This window comes from Pleurodeles waltl, chromosome 3_1 (genome assembly GCF_031143425.1).
Source record: "Pleurodeles waltl isolate 20211129_DDA chromosome 3_1, aPleWal1.hap1.20221129, whole genome shotgun sequence".
Classification (NCBI taxonomy): Eukaryota; Metazoa; Chordata; class Amphibia; order Caudata; family Salamandridae; genus Pleurodeles; species Pleurodeles waltl.
The window spans coordinates 415,152,479-415,164,781 of NC_090440.1; the positions used below are offsets into that span (position 1 = coordinate 415,152,479).

Consider the following 12,303-nt stretch of genomic DNA (forward strand, 5'->3'; position numbering starts at 1 on the left):
TTTTTGCAGACAGCTTGCACTGTCTAGTAGGTGAGACCTAAAAAGGAGTGCTGATGGCAACCACCTGCAATCATCAGCATGAAGCATTTACAACATTACCCACCTCCTGCCTGGTCCACTGAGAAGAGTTAGTGAAGTGATTTGAACTTTCACAGGAACCAATTGTTTCCTACTGTACACTACAGTGATTTTATCTTTCACTGTACTTTTGATTACTCTAGCACTGAAACTGCCCTGGAAAACAATTCTTCACTCTGTAGCATGGTTCGTCTACGGGGCCAAAAGAAATGACAGCATTTACCCCATGCTTATTACACTTCCATGGCTGTCAATTGAAGCAATGGCCATGTACAAGTCTGCCTGCATCACCCATAAACCCCTGCACAAATCTGCTCCCGGTTACCTGGCGGACAAACCCAAGCTATCAGGAGGCGCCAGGCCATCGCAAAACACCAAAGCAATGCTCCTTGAACCCTACCCTTTGAAAAGGAACAACTGATCGCACAATCCTTCTCATGAAGTGCAACCAGAATTTAGAATTCACTACCTCCAAATCTGCGCACAACTACCTCACTGCCGACTTTCAAAACCGACCTGAAAGCCCTTCTCTTCCAACTGTTTTTCAGCTAAAACACTGTAATCGACTCTTGGCACAGACTTCTATATACCTCAACCTTTATAAGGCTGTATACTATCTCAACCTGTTTGTGTACATACGTACCTTTTGTACGCTCTGTATACTACCTCAACCTTCTTACAGCTTTTGTACATTCTGTTTTATGTTATGATCTACCTGTAATCTCATTGTACCAAAACTTTCTCCTGTGAAGCACTCTAGCATCTCTGGATAGTGTCTGCGCTACATAAATATGCATAAATAAATAAATACATTTTCCATAAATGTAAATCACTTGTCTGCCCTACCCGGAAATCCTTACTCCCTGTGTACTTAGAGTATCTCTGTGCTTACCAGTGAGATAGTGCCTGTATTTTTAAATGTCATTTTTGAACGAGAGTAAAAGAAAATGCCATTCACCTGCCTGTTTCATCGATCCTGACCCTTTTGTACACCACTCCTAAATCTGCCCTATTCACACACCTTTTACCAACGCTCCTGGTGTTTCTCCTTTCTTAAATGTCACGGGTAAACCTTTTTTCAATGCAAACAGCAAAACTAATTTACCTACTCGCATCTAATAGGTTCACTAGTTCGCCGAGTCATTGGGGGCACACATTTCTCCATCCTTAACTTTCATCCACTAACCTAATGCATTCTGGGAGATGCATTTTTGTGCCAAAATGACTCTATAACATGTGATCGGTCTTGGGTCCTTGAATTTCACTTAATAACCCAATCAAGGCTCAACCCCAAAGCACTCATGGGAAATGTATTTATGGGTTTCAGTAAAGTCTTTCTCGGTTTGTAGTAGGTCCTCTTCCATGCATGTTTGACTAATCTCTTGGGATAACCTATTTTAAGTAGTCATTCAATGAGCGTATTGTATTCTCTGAAGTAGTTAGTTCTTTTGGCGCAGTTTCTGCAGAAACGCAAGAACTGCCCAATGGCTAAATTATTCCTCAGGCTCCTCAGATGGTTACTGTTTTATTGCAGTAATGAATTACTCTCAATTGGTTTTCTGTAGAGGAAGGTGTAAATATTTTGGTTCTATACTCTCACCCATAGGACCAAAAAAAGGGAAGCTCTAGAGTCAAAGTTCAGGGTGAATTAAAAGTTAACTGATATACTACAAAACCATGCATAGAACTTTTGCAATCCAAATTCAGAAAACATTATCAATGTTGCTAACGCTTTCTAGGATGGGGTTATTTGGTGGGAAGACATATGGTTCTTCAGAATCAGCCATAATAGATTTCCTAGATCTGGAGAGAAGCCCACTCACATGGCAACTCCTATGGTTTGAAAACAGAATTGGTTGTCAAAGAGGAAGTTATTCTTTCCAGTGTTTATCCTTGTTAGGGCTGGTATAAACCAAGTCGACACTTGGACTGGTTGTGCATGTCCATCTAGATTACATGTAATGACTCCCTAGTCCTTCCTTTTGCGAGACATACCCAGCAAAGGTAGAGGACGCTGTACAGGTTAACATTGCAGAATGAGAAAAAAAAAAAAAAAAAAATGAATTAGAACCCAGTTACACAGTCGTTTAATGAAAAAATATTTGCAATCTAACATAATTCTGGTAGGTTCGCAAGGAAACAATGAACCAGAGAGAGACTTTACTGGACCCCCATAAGCGTAAAAATGAACATGACTACATTATTTGTGTGAGTACCTTCATCACAGTGAGTAATAAATTATTCTAAAACACTGGGTCCTGGCTAAAGATAATTTGTCCAATAACCAAGTACCTCTGTTTGCATTCAGGCGAGGTGCCAACATGAGAGATTCTTTAGTTAGAGCTCTCCAACCGAATTTACTTAAGTCCAACTTGAAATTGTAATGGTGTTTAACTACACTAGTAGGACACTCAAATGTGGTCATTGTTGACATGTAAGTATTGTTTCAAAACCCAAGTGCTCATCGGAATGTCAATTCAATGTAAACAATTTCACAAATGTTAACCGTAATGATGTGATTTATGTGAACTGATATCCTTCTGACCTGAATTACATATGCCAAACGAAACAAGAGATAAAAGATCGGATTCTATAGCACTGGAGAGTATTAAATAAACACATACAGCTTCTACAACATACAGGAGAAAATACATGCTGGCAAGCCATTGGGCAAGTAAAACTGAGCCCTAGAGGTGGGGACAAGTCAAGTTTGCTGCATCGTGAAGAATTACAATAGATTGAAAAATTGGATTCAATACAATTGAAGAATAGAGACAAGCTGCATCACTTTGGTGTGTATCTTGTTTCTCTAGTACTGCACACCAGCGCTTCACTATTTATTTCACAGTGAGAGCGTTGATTACATGTACAGACTATGAAGCTTTAGTGTAATATTGTTATCCATTAGTTCTGCAATCAAATTTCTGATTATATGTACACATGACTGTCCACCATCATAATATTGTGATAAGAGATAGCTTTTTCTAGTTTTATTGTAGTCCACTTTAAAAACAACAAAAATTAAAGTTTCCTTGGGGAACCTTTGCTGTCATTTAAAAAAAATTCACTGAGTTTCTTTTATGGTTTCACTCATTCCACAACGTGTGCATACTGAGCCAATGGCGAGCATCTCTGATAGCCGGCGTCTCCTTTAACTCAATCCTGTTCAATGAGTGCTACACCATACAAGCGACCTACCTTGCAACCGTAAGTCGGTTCCAAACACAACAAAATATAAGGGAGGGACTCCGATATCTCACATGGTTCGCCAAGCTGTCCTACGACCTGAATCAAAGAAGAATTATTACATTAAAATTTGCTGATATTTGAATGTACATTTGACCAATATTTAGTACACATGAACTTGTATAGGCCTATGCTGCAACAAAAATCTCCAAATTTGGAATCTTTATTTTTTTGCATTATTGTTTGTGGAAACGCCTTTGGGTTAACATTCACTGGCATACCACAGAACATGGTGGTTCACTAGGTGGGGTCTGCTAAACTGATATAGCTTTATTTTGTTCTATAGAGACCCAGGGAAAAATAAAGGTTACAATTGTTTTTAGTTTACAGAACAAGGTTCCTGATGATAATGTCTTCGAGCGTCAAGAGTTTTTTTTTGGATGTCTACCTGTAAAAGGATCAACGAATATATATGGCTGTTAACCTTCAGTAATGGTGAGTGTAATGCTTATGAGGTACCCCTTTTAAATTTAATTGTAATTTTTATGAAAAGGTTATGAAGGACAGAAGTATACTTAGACAAAGTTCAACAGATTCTGGTATGGGGTTATAGATTCTTGTTATCACTATCACAACTATATAGTTAGATGGTGAGCCAGAATGTCGTATTATGAACTTGACTAAGGATTTGATAATCGTTCCACAAAATTAAATATGACTATAATCATCCTTTCCAATAAACCCAAACCCCCAGCCTTACTTTTCATGCTATCTTCATCTCCCTCTTGTGGTGGGGGGTGAAATTGTCTTTTGTGCGTACTGTGCAAAAATATTGTTCAGAAATACTGTCTAAAAGACTACGTAATATATTATCAAATCAATTGGCGTTGTCTTTTATGTTGTTTTGATTGACGTTTTGTTGTTATTTGCAGGTCTGGTGCATGAGTTACAACACACAGAAGCTTTATATATGTTAGAAAAATATTTTAATGTCATGAAGAAGATGGTCTCTGTTAAATATATATATGAGGATTTGGGTGTACTATAAGATATGGCTGTGGGGCCTTATTGTGCAAATACCATCTTGGGTCCAGACAGGTACATGTACTTAATCTTCAGCTCAACCTTGGAAGCTGCGGCTGCGACTAGTAAGGCTTAGTAAAGGAACAATGTGTAAACAACACCAAACAAGGAAATAAGAAAGCAACAGTACACAAAACAAACAAGACACTGATTTATAAAAATAGATTATATTGTTATGAATTTTTAGAGACGTTGATGAACAAAATCCACTAGATGGTTCAGGAGATACAGATTTTAAAAGATATTATTAATTTTAAATACAACTGCAAACAAGCATTAGTCAACAAAAACTTTGGAAACTTTTCAAAAGTTTGAAACAGTTTGGATACTCCAGCCTGGGTTGGATGACCAATTCTGACAGGACAAAGGTCTAGGGAACTAGAGTGGAAACTTTGGACAGTTTCCTGGCCACCAGAGCATTTTTGAAGCAAAGTCCATACTTTACAGAACAACTGCCATAGACGATAATGGAGTGGTCCTAATGCAGAGGGATGCAGGCAAAAGATGCTCAGAAGATGCTGCAGTTGTGGTGCTGTTGACAGATGTGTCTTTGTGGGTGCTCCTCGGTTAATAGGTGAAGTGGAGGGAACTTGGTCACAGTGATCAGGGTCCCTCAAAGTCCTCTAAGTCCCAGTAGCAGGCCAGCCAATGTTGGCTACTGGCCAGTGTGCACTGCAGTTGGAGAAAAATCCTTAGGTGGGGGCTAGTATTTCTTAGATGTGACAAAGCTAGACCTGGATAGCACTTCCGGGTCAAGCAGATGCGGCTGTAACCTTTAGCTATCTCAAATTCATCCTCTTGGGGGCCCGGTGACTGGTAACTGAAAAACTTCTTCAGTGGCTGCCAACTTGTCTTGGGCAACTTCAACTCTTGTGTCCTGAGAGCTGGTTCCAGATCAGCAGACTGATCCTTGGAGTCACTGCTGTAGGCTGGTAAATACTTTTTCCCTGTGCCAGGAGCCACAGGAACATTCCAAACTTTCCTAGCCCAAAGTGCAGCAGGTGCAGTCCTTCCGACGGTGAAGCCTCTCTTTGTGCATGTCCAAGGACAGCTAGGAAGTCGTTCTTTGGTCCTCTCTCTCTGATTCTAGTGTGTTGTGAGGGTCAGAGTGGCAGGGATGCCATAGTTATTCCAGGAAAGTGCCTTGAGGGGACCATAAGGTCAGTAGCCAGTGGGATACTAGGTCCCCTCCTGCCTAGTGATAATGTTCCTGTGATGTATGGCATCTGACTATACTAGAGTGCCACATTCCTGCCTTTTTCAAGATGACATGACCCTTCCTCAGTTGTAAGGACGGGTGTGGCTACCAGAGGGCTACATGCCCAGGGTAGAACTGGTTTGGGGACAAGACCCCCCACTTGACCCTGTCTCCACCTTGTCAGCAGGAACAAAAGGCATTCTGCTCAGAGGTGCTGGCGAGACTTCCCTCACAAAGGGGACTTCACCTTTGAAGATTGCCTTTTGGGCTAACGCCATGGGTGGTCCTGTGGGAGGAGGTGACACCTCTTTCTGTGGAAACTGTCTTTGTTCCTGTGTTGGGGAGTAGTTCACATGTCTCCCCAGGCGGTCGGAAAGTGCCAGAGCATTTGTGAGGCTGCTAGGCTAGCTGAAGCACAGAGTGGCAACTTTCTAAAATGTTCTTACCTTTTAATAGTGGCATTAAATTTGACCTTGGCATCAGGTCGGATTGAAAACCACAATTAATTTGATACCTCACATCACCCAGAATGTTAATCTCATTCAGGAATTAGCCGGGTTTGTATGCCAACCAGTAATCCTGTGTTAGCCAATGGGGCTACTAATTTTATCCACAGCAAAATGGCAATTTGAAAGTGTTGCTGGTAAAACATATCAAAAATATGTCTGCCTTAACAAAATACAGCTCCCTGCCATAGGGCTCTATAGTCCTTCCTAAGGGGAGACTTACATGTAATGTTAAGGGATAGAGTGGCTTTGCCATTGGTGTGAATAGCAAAGTTGAACTGGCAGTGAAAACACTGTCCTTCCAGTTTGCAGTGGCAGGTTGGTGGCCACTTTGTACCTTGCCATGAACAAAGTAATTGCTGCAGCCCTGAGTAGACACTCTGACTTACATGCCCTGGGTACCATATATTAGGTATTTATAAGTAATCAGTCGTTGCGAATTGGGTGTATTCAACTCGACATGCAATTTATATAGGGTCAGAACACTACTACTGAGCTCTAGTTAGCTGGTCTCAGTGCACTTTCAGAGTCTTAAAACCAGCAGTCTCAGTCCAAAAATGTGGGGGTGAACATGCAAAAAAAGGTATTTCCTTACAATATAAATATATTCACCGACACGTGTCGGCAAGTATATATATTTTGCACATTTTCTATGAAATTTGAATATTGAAAATTTAAAGTATATGAATTCATGATCATATGATGCTTTAGGAAAAGTGCTATGATAAATATTGATAAAATGTTATTAGAATTCTAGCATGGAACATGCTGGTGTATTGTCTTTTATGTGTTGTGAATTTTATATGATTATTGTAGGAAAGTCCTCCTTTTTGCCCTGGTCACCCCCATACTTTTTGGACAGGTACTGGTGGTTACTGACTCTTGGCTGTGCCCTGGGTACTGCTTACCAGTCCCAGGGCCAGTGCTCTGTGTAAAATGGATATGCAAATTAGGCTAATTATAATTGGCTAAGTTAACCTACCTATAAGTCCCTAATATATGGTAGGGCATGTAGGTTTAAGGACCACAGCATAGGTGGTGCACACCTAGGTGCACTGCTGAGGTGCCCAGTGTCATTTTAAAGGCAGGCCTGCCTTGCTGGCTGTTTTTAAATTAAAGTTATATGCAAATTCGACTTTGGAATTAAAAGTAGTTCCAAAGTCTTAAACTACCTTATTTTTACATATAAGTCACCCCTAAGGTGTGCCCCTAGGGCTGGGTGCCATGTAACTATAAGCAGGGACTTTATAAACATAGATTTATAAACCCTGGTGAGGTAAAAACAGACAAATTCGTTTTTCCCTCATTGAAGTAAATGGCCTTCATAGGCTAGAATGAGGAGACTTTGTTTTAAATTTTAAAGTCTCCTTAAAAGATGAATACCAAGAATTTGGTATCAAATTAATTGTTGTGATAAATCCCACAACTTCCAGTTGTTGGATTTAATATAACTTGTTCAGGTAAAGAGTTTTAGACTTTACCTAAAAAGTTGCCAATTTCAGCCCTACATTGTTTTTGCTGCTGTGCTCTGATTGGCCAGCCTGTAGCAGCTTAGGCAACCTGCCTTGATGAGGTGTGAAGTGGCCTGGCTTCACACAAAGGAATGTGCCTGTGGGAGAGAATCTCCCCTCAGCAGATGGTGAGGCAGGAAGGGGGAGGGCTGCCAAACTGGTCTTCAAAGGCAGAGAAGGACATTTAGAGCAACCAGCAACACCCCCACATCCTGCAACCCCAGACAACTAGGTGCCCCCTTGATTAGATTAGGAGAGGGCAGGAGAGGGGTGTGTTTATGATTTTTAGCCACACCAGTGGGTGGGCTCAGCCAGATGTAACCTCCAAAAATCAGATTCAGCCATGTTGGATTTTTAGAGAATGTTGCCCACTGGGATGGATTTTTGCCACACTTCCCAGGAAGTGGTCATCACAGGGGGACGACCCTGTACCTGATTGGAGAACCAGGACCCCCCTGCTTTTCACCCAGGAGCAAGGATAAAACTGGCAGACCTGCACCCACACCTCAGATCCCCACCAGAATTCAACAAGAAAAGAACTAAAGGAGAAGAAGGACTGCCCTGCTGGACCCCTGGCCTGCACCTGGAACCTGCACTCAGAAGGACTGCACCAGCTTCACACTTGGGCTTCACCACAAGAAGGACTTTGCCTGGCTTCAACTGGTTCAAGGAGGGACTCCCTGTTTGCTACAGGTGAAAAATTGCTAACCAGAGTCCCCTGCACCAACTCCTGAAGAAAGCGACCAGCTGACCACTGTCCAGTGGCCAAAAAGGAGTTTGCGCCAGGTGCATTCTGGGAGTGGTAGTCCGCACCCCCCAAGGACCATCTCAGAACTTCTGGACCCTTGGGGTGAGCTGTGGACCCCAAAAGAACCTTAAAAGAACATCTGGGTGAAGCCCCAGAAGTTTGGAGAAGATTTGAGAATTTTTGTAAAAAAGCTCCATAGAGGGACCGACCCGCCGCGGATATTCTAGCCGGCTTGCCTCAACCGCGACCCGGCCTGATTTGGTGGTTCGTCCCGGTAAAGAAAAATCTCAGAAAAAGAGACTAAGTCCGAAGGTATAAAGTTGACCGGGACCTCCCAGCCATCGTATCCGAGAAGGGCTCCATGGACGTCGGATCAAGATCCAGGTTTACCCCGGTCGAAGGATTTTCACCTCGAATAAACGACTAAGTCCGAAGGTAAAAATCTCCACCGAGGAATCCAGCATCGCGTATCCGGAGAAGGGCTCAAGGAGGTCGGATAAGACTGGCAGGTTCGTCCCGCTGAAGAAAATCTTCAAAATAAAGACTAAGTCAGAAGGTAACTTATTAACCGAGGCCTCCCGCGACCTGTAGCCGAGCAGGGCTCCATCGCGGTCGGCCTGAAACTTTGACTTTGCCCCGGTCGAGGAGCAACCAGATGACCCGATTGGCGCTTTTTGTTTCTAAGCGCTAGAAAAATAATAATTCTTTAAAAATTCATATCTCCGGTTCCCCTTATCCGATTTTATTCGTTTTGGTGTCATTTTAAAGATAAAAATATAAACTATTTTTATAAATTGGTTTTGGATTTTTAAACTGTTTCCTGTGTTTTATTTAATTACTGTTTTGTGATATTTGAATGCTTTACACACTGTCTCCTAAGTTAAGCCTTGACGCTCGTTGCCAAGCTACCGAGGGTTGAGCTGGGGTTAATTTACTGAGACCTAACTGGACCTAAGTGGAGGTTAGTGGCTTGTTGCTAGGTGTAGGTACCTACCTGACCTTACCAATAACCCATTTTCCAACATTTTTGGTGGCAGCGGTGGGATCCTGTACTTGTGTTCAGTATCACGTTACAGTTTTAAGTAAAACAAATTAAAAATCCTTTAAATTGTCTTAGTGCAAAAATTGTTTTTTTTTTTTTTTTGTTTAATTTGGATTAATTTCTATTATTGAATTTTTGTAATTTTTCTAAATTATTGTTTCCAATTTTTGCAAAAAGTTTTTGTTGACACAAAACCAGGGAACCATGGAGCTTGATCTGGCTAGCCTACCCACACTGACAGTAGTCCAGCTTAGGGGGTTGTGTACTGAAAGAGGGTTGCCTGCAACCACTGACCTCAGGAAGCAAGTCCTGATCACATCCCTGACAGCATGGGCTGAGGCCCAAGAGCTAGGCTCAGAGGAAGCTCCAGAGGAGGGAGAAAAAGGGGAGGATGTTAGCTCTATCCACTCAGGGGAGGAAGGGCATCTGAGCCTAAGTGAGGATGTGGAAGAACGGTCCTCAGTAAATACAGTCACTAGGGGCAGACCCAAAGCTAGTGGTGGGAAGGGGGTCCTTTCAGGAGGAGAGAACCCATCCATCAGGGAAAGAGAGCTGGAGGCCCAGCTAGCATACATAGCTTTGGAAGCAGACAAGCTGGCCCTAGAAAAGAAAAAGTGGGCAAACAAAGAGGAAAGAGATGGTGGCAGCGATAAAGAAGCTGAGGTGTCCCTGGGTGGGGTTTTTCCCCCCAGATTACCCAAAGGGGTGGTTCCTGCTTATGTAGAGGGGGATGATATAGATAAGTGGCTGGGGGCCTTTGAGAGGGCCCTCCATATGAGGAGAGTCAAGCCTCAGTACTGGGGTTCACTTCTTTGGGAGTTAGTTCCCAACTCTGGGAGGGATAGGCTCCTAACCATGAGGGGGCAGGATGCAGACTCATACCCCAGTATGAAGAGTTGCTTGACTAAAAACTTTGGTCTGACCCCAGAGCAGTATAGGCTCAAGTTTAGGGACACCCAAAAGACAAGCACCCAGTCCTGGGTGGACTTTGTGGACATTTCAGTAAAGGCACTGGAGGGCTGGATACAGGGCAACAAGGTAAGTACCTTTGAGGGGCTGTACAATTTGATTATGAGGGAGCACCTTCTAACCAATTGTGTCCAAGACCAGCTCTGCCAGTATCTAGTTGACTCTAGGTTGACCAACCCCAGAGAGCTGGGGGAGGCAGCAGATAACTGGTTAAGAACTAGGGTTAACCAGAAACCCCCAGGGGGTGATCAGAAAAAGGGAGGACATGGTTCTTCTCAGGGGAAGAACCAAGGGAAAGATGATAAAAAGCCCAAGGAGTCCTCACAAGAGTCCCCAAAAACTTCTCAGGGTGGGGGAGCCCCGAGCCATTTCACTTTTAAAGGGAAAGGGTATCAGGGAAAGAATTATGATCCTGCTAAAGCAGGAAGGTTTCAGGAGCTTGCTAAGGCCGGCAAGTGTTTTGAGTGTCATCAACCTGGACACAAAAGAGGAGATGCTATCTGCTCCAAGAAGCCCCCCACTGGTGGGCAATCCCAGGGGATTGCTAGTGTAGGGTTGGGGGTGGAAGTTGGCCCAGGGCTGGAATCAGGGTACACAGAGGTCACCTTAGTATCCGTGGGTGGGGTGGACATTGCAACTATGGCCACCTTACCTCCCATCATGGAGAGGTATAGGCAGAGGCCTAAAGTCAATGGGACTGAGGTGGAAGCTCTGAGAGATACAGGAGCCAGTGTGACAATGGTCACAGAGAAGCTGGTTTCTCCAGAACAGGTCTTGCCTGGTGTCTTCCACCAAGTGACTTATGCAGATACCAGAACCAAACGTCATCCCAAGGCCATGGTGAGTCTGGAATGGGGAGGTGTGACTGGCCCTAAGAAAGTAGCTGTAGCTCCTGCCCTCCCAGTAGAGTGTCTGCTGGGAAATGATCTTGAAGCATCTGAATGGTCAGAGGTGGAGAGAAGGGTCCATGCACAGATGCTGGACCTCCCTGAATGGGTGTGTGCTGTGACCAGGTCACAGGCAGCACAACAGGGAAGTGCTGGACACTTGGACCCTGTAACAATGGGCCAAGCCTCCAAGAAGAAGAGAAAGGGCACTGGGTCTGGCTTGCCAGCCCCTACAAGTACAGAGGGTCAGCAGGAATCCAACCCTGAGGGGGAGGATCTGACCTCTGAGGGAGGGACACTTCCCCTGCAAGCTCTGCCTGACTTGGCAGAACTGCAAGGGGCAGGTGGGCCCACCAGAGAAGATTTGTGCCAGGGACAAAGGGAGTGTCCCACTCTTGAGGGCCTGAGGCAGACTGCTGCCAGGCAAGAACAAGGGGATACCAGTGGGACCCACAAGGTTTACTGGGAGGGTGGAGTTCTCTACACTGAGGCAAGAGCCCTCAAACCAGGGGCTACCAGGAGAGTAGTGGTCCCCCAGAAGTATAGAGAATTCCTCCTTACCTTAAGCCATGATATCCCCTTAGCTGGACATTTGGGACAGACCAAGACCTGGAACAGGCTGGTCAAGCATTTTTATTGGCCCCAAATGTCAGAAAAAGTCAAGGAGTTTTGCAGCTCCTGTGTCACCTGCCAAGCCAGTGGCAAGACAGGGGGCAAGCCAAAGGCTCCCTTGATACCACTGCCAGTGGTTGGGACTCCCTTTGAGCGGGTGGGGATTGACATTGTTGGTCCCCTAGACCCACCAACTGCCTCAGGTAACAGGTACATTGTGGTGGTTGTGGACCATGCCACCAGGTACCCTGAGGCAATACCCCTCCGGACAGTCACTGCTCCCACAGTGGCTAGGGCCCTACTTGGTGTGTTCCCAAAGGAGGTGGTCTCAGATAGGGGCACAAACCTTATGTCAGCCTATCTGAAAGCCATGTGGGATGAGTGTGGTGTTACTTATAAGTTCACCACCCCCTATCATCCACAGACCAATGGTCTGGTGGAAAGATTTAATAAGACCCTGAAGGGCATGATCATGGGTTTGTC

The 12,303-nt window shown here is 44.1% G+C and overlaps 1 long non-coding RNA gene across 1 annotated transcript in view; it reads right to left on the reverse strand.

Moving 5' to 3' along the window:
* The window catches only part of LOC138283208 (uncharacterized), a 245,106-nt gene that overhangs the window by 55,938 nt on the left and 176,865 nt on the right, over nt 1–12,303 (reverse strand). The gene's annotated exons all lie outside the window — the stretch shown is intronic.